The sequence below is a fragment of the Macadamia integrifolia genome, chromosome 5 (genome assembly GCF_013358625.1).
Source record: "Macadamia integrifolia cultivar HAES 741 chromosome 5, SCU_Mint_v3, whole genome shotgun sequence".
In the NCBI taxonomy this organism is placed as follows: Eukaryota; Viridiplantae; Streptophyta; class Magnoliopsida; order Proteales; family Proteaceae; genus Macadamia; species Macadamia integrifolia.
In genome coordinates, this window is record NC_056561.1 from 15,866,107 (window position 1) to 15,873,528 (window position 7,422).

Below are 7,422 nucleotides of genomic sequence, written 5' to 3' on the forward strand. Positions count from 1 at the left end.
ATTAACAATAATAAATAAAGAGAAGAATTTGGGGTGATTAGCCTATCTCAAGGGTTGAAATCGTCTGCAATTCCGATCTCGTATAATTCCGTGAAATACCACCTTCAGGGGGTGACACGTGTATTGATACCAATGCAATGGTCCAGATCTGATACAACTAATAAAACCTTAAATCAGTGAAGAGTCATTTAAATCAGATATGGACCATTGCATTGGTATCAATACACCTGTCACCCCCTGAAGATGGTATTTCATGGAATTGTATGAGATCGGAATTGCAGACGATTTTTTTTCCTATCTCACTATCTCTCTCTTCCTCCTATTTGAAAGTCATTAGCATGCTTCTTGCATCCAAGCATTCTCAGTAGTTGAGTCATTAGTTCCAGAAAAACAAACGACATGCCTATTCCCTCACCCCAAAAATAATTGATTTGAACATAGTAAACGTTGAAAACTGAATAGATTTTTCAAATAATTTTTTTTTTTTTTTTATACCATTGATATATTATTCAATGATATTCATGTTTAAGTGTAGTTGAGGTGATAGTATGGAGAATTTGATTGATAACGGAAGAGAGAGAGAGAGAGGGTCATTCAACCATGTGTAAAAGTTTATTTAAAGGGATTTTCTCATTGACACCTTTGTATCCTTACTTTTTTCCCCTTGTCCTATTCCTCTAGGTATTAATGTATAAGTTAAAGAACACTACCTCTTGGTGTATCGTACACCCATACATATGGAGAAATGGAGCTAGGTATGGACGTCTTTTCACATCTTGGTTATACTTCCCTATGTGTGTGGGCATATGATATAGTTGGGCATCAAAATCATTTGCAGTGAGACGATGAGGTGCAGTGAGCATTTAACGACTGGAGTGCATGATCGGGATCTCCTAACCATTGGATGCTCATAGCACCTCACCACTCACTAAAGACAATTTGGACTCTATACCAGGAGGTAACATTAGTTTTCTCTCTATTGTAAAATTCAATGTACGTGTAAAATGGGTTTTTTAAAAAGTTGAAATGTATTTCAATGTATCATTTAATACTTTTCCTATGTGAAATAACATATTCATCTTCATTGAAAAATTACATTCAATGCTTTTAAAAATAAGATAAATGGTAATAAAATGAAGGTGTCAAGTTCTAAATACACTAACAGGAGTCGCATTTTTTTTTAATGAAAATTAAGGGTGTCATCTTTTTCTTTTCTTTTATTTTCTTTTTCTTTTTTTTTCAGAAATAGGGATGTCTAGTCATTTTGCCACTCTTATTTAAATAAGACTTTTTTTTTTTAAACAATTAAATAAGCAGTTAGCAAGCCCGATGACCTACAAATTGTAAAAGTAGGGTCTTTGGAAAGCAATAGGCACTTATATGATACAATTCAGGTGTACCACTTTCTTTCTCATTTCGGGGAAAAGATTCAAGAGGAATAGGAAACAATGAAGGGATCTAAATCAGACCTAAACCGGAATGACTTGAAAAGTTTTTTTAAACGTCATTTATTTGATAAGAAATGAGGTCATCCTCTATCTCCTATCGATTATGCTCAAAGTAGGGAACTCATCTCAAAAGATATAGGGGAGAGTCAAAACACAACCACTTAGCTTAGTGCAAGGAAGATTCAGAAAAGCGAGTAGAGCTCTTCTCTTTAATTGGAACCGAAAGTAAGAAAACAACAATATAAATCCCATCAGCTATGAAAGTAATTCGTCCATAGGCGACAATAAAAGTGAAAAGAAAGGACTTCAGCCACGAATCAGCCACGAAATAGCTTGACGAACAGCCTACGAAGTAACCTTAAAGAGAGAGCGAACTTACAATAACGCAACAAAACACATTTCACTTTCAACTGACCCAGAATCCAAAAGATATATTTTGAGCTTAATGTCCATTCAAGAGCTCTCTCTAGAGCATTTGAATTGTTTGTTACCGCATTTTGTGTTCCAATTGTAGTCTTTCACTTGAAAAACACTTGCTTTAACAAGATAATGAAATTTGCCTACTTAATTACCATAAGGAAATAATACTGATCTTTGATCGGCGGCATTTTCATGGAACATCTTCTCAGAATCCAATAATATTTTTATAGAATAAATAAATAAATAAATAAATAAAAACCAATAATATCACCTTCACTCATTCATCAGCAAGATATAGATCTGTCATGAATAGGATGGATATAGATAAAGTAGAAGTGACTAATTTGATAATGATAAGTTGCCCAGCAAGGCCACCACACCTATTGGGAAAAAGGTCATAATGTGATCATCTTTTGATAGCCTCCACATCTCTATTGGAAAAGGTGCGTAATAATGTATTCTTTCCATAGTCACCAGGCCCATGGCCCACCACGCCTCTATTGAAAAAGTTGATAATTTATTCTTTCCAATTATTTAATATTACTCATAATAGAAGGATGGGAAGTGGTTCACGGACCCGCGTAGCACGCTCAGCGAGTGAAGAAACTTTATAGTTTAAAGTTGTAAGTCACGTGCGAAACGAGAAGCATTAGATCAGATCATTTATATACACATATATGGTGGTGTGCTTTAACTTGTAGGGCCCTACCCTCTTTTGTGGAATATAAGTAGGAGAAAAAAGATGATAGAGTTATACTTGCTATAAGATAAAGTAATGATAAAGGAAAAGAAAATGTGAGCCAAGCCTAATAAGTCATCCTCCCCTCTGTACTCTTTTTTGGTTGGTGATCATGGATTCAAAGGAGGGTGAATCAATAGAATTTAAAAATATCTTTCTCAATGGATTAATTTTCTGTTCATCTCTTAATATTTCTGGCATTTAGAATACAATTACCAAAATTTTCTCCTCAGATTTGTGGTTTCTCTATTCTATTGTTGTCTTGCAGTTTTTCACAACCACTGACACTGGTGGAAGTCATCATTGTCTCTCAGCTAGAGACGGGTTACAATTCTGTGGCAAGGTCTATCTAGTGTGCACACTCATTCTACAGACGATGTACTCCATATACAAGTACAATACACGATAAGCACATCTAGAACACAAAATATAATATGGTTCGACAATGTGCCTAAATTCATGAAGCAATGTCACTAGGGCTTTGCAATTGTTCAATACTTAGTTGGGAGAACCTATACTAAAATTTTTCCAGCATTAAATTGAGAGGGCATAATGTCAGTACAACCACCCAATATCAAGGAGCAACCACTCGTGGATTTTTCTAGAATCAAGCTGGGAAGGCACTACTATACCAATACAACTGATAGCACCCAATAAACACCACTTTTTTAAATAATAAAAATGGGTTTATAAAAATGTCCCATATTCACAATCTAGTATAGGTCCACAATATTTACCTCCTATACTTACCCATAAAGAAACTGAAACACGTACAAGGTGAGAGGACTTACAACCCTCTGATAATATGTAAGGGTGTTAATCGGCTTGGTTTTGGTTATTTAGTTCGATTTCAGTTCAGTTCCTAGTGATGATAAGATGGATCAAAACTGAACTAAGAACCGACTCGATTCCATAATTAGATACTCAAGCCGATTTAATTCGGCTTGATTCGATTTCGATTTTAATTCGGTTCTGTTATGTAGTTTTAATTCGATTTTTCACCTCGGTTTTAATTTGGTTATGAAAACATTTCCACTTTTGGACTATAACTGTGATGGACCAAAGGCCATAATGGGCTAAAATTATGGGCCTTATGGTCATTGGTAACTCCAAAATTGTCTTAGCATATCAATATGTGATGATAAATTGTAAAAAACACTTAACCACCTAAAAAATCTCTCTTAATGATATTAGGGTTTTTTCAGTTTTTGGTTTTAAGAGTAATTTGGTTTGAACCAATGGTTCTTACACCCTAAATCAAAACCGATGAGCATACTCATATACTTAAACCGAATTTGAACCGAATAAATTTAGTTCAGTTTGATCTGATTATTTCAGCTCAATTTTGAATTTGATATTCGATTTCGGTTTGAAATTGACACTCTTAATAATATGTGGTCATGTATCCTAAGAAGCCAAGAATGAGTTGTGGAGCTTCTATGAAGGAACCACGGCAGGTGGGGTCTCTTCCTCCCATCTTTCCTTCTCCTTTTTTTTTTGTTCTCTTTTTCTTCCTTCTTCTTTTTCTTTTCTTCACTTCCTTTCTTCTTCTTCTTTTACTTTTCTTTGCTTCCTTCATTCTTCTTCTTTCTTTCTTTCCCTTCTACTACATTAAATTCATTTGAAACATGTCAATATGCACCAACAACTAAAGAAAAGAGGCCTTCCATGGAGCCCATGAATGAGAGGGAGTGGTAAGTGGATAAAGATCAACACACTAAAGAATTCTAAGGCTTTCTTCTTTCATTTCTGCACCAACCTTCCTCACTTCTTCTTGATATTTAGTTCTAGGAAGATGAGATAGTCACCACGAGAATTTGCAAGCTTTAATCAGCAAAAATGGACACCAAAAGAGCAAGTGGGCAGCAGGAAATAATGGCAAGCCATGTCAAGGATTAACATAGTGGCTTTGATACTATGCTAGCTTTGGTAAAACTAAAGGTTATCAATTGGCTGGGTTGGGCTGGATTTTTTAAATCCCAATTTAATTTTTAACCCCTCCTAACCCAGCTCATGCCCAACTCAACCTTAGATCGGACTACGATATCTCAGCCCAGGTTCAATCTCAGCTCGACCTTGATTAAGCTGGTCTGGGTTGGGATGAGCTAAGTTGGGCTGTAATCTTTAAAAAAAATAAGGGGATGATGCATGTCAATAATTAAAAATTGGGTGTTGAAACTTCCATCGGTGATTAGGGTATTTGTGGTGGTTGATGGTAAATATTGGTGAAATTTTAGGGAGTTGGAGTGGCGTTTTGTTGTGGTATTATTGGATAAAGGTTGATCAAGGGATCTAACTTTGAGATCTCATACCCACCTTGAAAATTGGTTGAGGAGTTGGTGTGGAATGGGTTTGGCTTTATTGAAAGTTATGTTGTTTCTCATAAGCTAGGTGAAATATATAGGTGGTGAGGGAGAAGATTGTGAGCAGATTAGAGAGGTCTTTCTTGCTGAAGTTGGGTTTGGTGAATGTTTCTTTTATGAAGTGGAAGATGTTTGGGCATTGGAGGTTCTTGGTTCTAAGTCAAGGGGGCTAGTCCATGATCTACTAATCATTAGATCTGAAACTTTTGAAATGGAATGGTGTGGTGGGATAGAGTGTGGGATTCTGAAGTTCTCTAGGTTTGAGATTCATGGGTCCTTCCAAATGTCAATGGAATTTTTGTTCCCTATTTTCAAGTATATGGTGTTATGGAGTAGAGGGGAGATCGCTTTGATATTATTCTAAAACCGTGAGCCATTTATCCACTTCAAATGTTGGTCAAGAATTGATCCAGAATAGATAGATTTTGCTCTTATAATTCTCACCCAAAGGCAATGAGGTTTAGAAATGATATGCCAATCTTGTTTTGTAATTAGGGTTCAAGGCTTTTCTAAGACCTAACCCTCCCTCCCCATTTGGGTTTGAAGACTTTGGACCAAGAGATGAACGTGAATGCTTTTGGATTGGAAGGGTTCCCATTCCGGAATCAAGCATTGATTGAGTTGTGTGCAAATGGATTGTGAAAAGAAGCAGGACATGAGGATGGTATGGCATTTAAGATAGATTTGATGAGTGGGGTTCTTCCAGCTTGATATAGGAGATTGCATTTTCAACTGGAGAATCTACAATTGACTCTAGGGATGATGGATTGATGGACTAGAGTTGGGTGGTTTTTATCTAGAAGGGAATAGGGAGTGCCAATTTAGGATAGATTTGATGAGTGGGGTTCTTCCAGCTTGATATAGGAGATTGCATTTTCAACTGAAGAATCTATAATTGATTCTATGGATGATGGATGATGGATGATGGATGATGGATGATGGACTAGAGTTGGGTGGTTTTGATCCAGAAGGGAATAGGGAGTGCCTAGGTAGGACAAGTGGTTGTCCATTTTATTCACTTATAGTAGGTTACTGGGGCTAAAAAAGATCCCACTTTTGGAAAAAGTTGATTTTTTGTCTGAGACATGTCTTCAAAAAGGTTAAGGATTCCTTTCAGGGTGGTGACATCATTTATTGCAGCCAGGAAAAATAGGACAATACTGACGCAGGTGGCGAAGCTCACTTAGGCTAGGTTCCTGATAATGGCATCCTCTAAAAAGAGATGGTGAACATTTGGGGTATTCCTTGCAATTTTTATACAGTTAAACTGATTAGGTTCCTATCATCAGTGAGGAGTCTAGAGAGGCATTCCATGAATGAGATGAGGATGCATGGGCTAAAGTGGAAATCCTGTCGAATACCTCTGGATGGTTCAACTAAACTGAATGAGCTTCTAGCCATTTTGATAGAGAAGGAGCATTTGAAGAGAACAAATTAGGTCACACTAGTGGTTTCCAAACCTTAGGAACTAAAAAATGGTTCTGATGATGAACCCCCATTCTAGCCTATTGTAAATTTTAGACATATCAATTTTTAGAGCAAGAAAATCAGTTTTTATTTTCTTTTTTTTTATCTAAGGAAATGAAAGATTTCTTGAGCAATGATAATATTACTGGAAATGTGTCTTCCTTTGATAGAGCTTCTTGGAAGGGGGAGATGATTCATTTAGGAAATGAATAAATATAATTGAAACAATATTACAGCTCTCAACATCGGACACCCTGTTGTCCATTGAGCCCGCTTTGAATAATTCACCGAAACTGAATAATCCCCCTTTTGCTGGATTATTTCTAATGTAATCATAATAGGATAAGTTTTTGAGAATTTTGGACCAAGCTTCTGATAAACAAAGTTTTCGGCTAGGCCATTGCCAACTCTTCGATATATTTCTTGCTGGAATATTCCTGATCCCATGATAACGAGTGGGCCCAAATAATTCAATTGGGGAACATAGAAGGCCAGAGATGGCCATCAAATCCAAGTTCTTTAAATGCACCATATATGCCAAAAACCACCCCTTTACTTCTTGGATTTGGATCCTCTGTAGCATCCCAGCTATAGCACATGATTCGGGCACCAGTAGAGATACCAGTGAGGAGAGAGAGAAAGAAACACAAAACATAATAGAGAAAACAGATGATAGAGCATAGGGATTTGGCTCGTCTCCAAATCTTCATCCACCAATTCTCTATTAATTTCCTACCTGCTTGTGATATGTGTCCCATTACAATCCAACGGTTGTGGATGTTTGGGTTGTTAAATCCCTTTTGCCCCTCAAATAGCCATTCGGATCCGAGTCTGACCCGATAGAAGCCCCTCCATCAGTCCATTGTCTCCGAAGGGAGGAAAGGAGGAGGAAAACCTGAAATCAAAGAAGAAGGGAGAAAGCTTTGATTCTCTCATGTCAATAGCTTTCTTCTAAGAGGAGGTTGCACCTCCACTGCCTTAAATT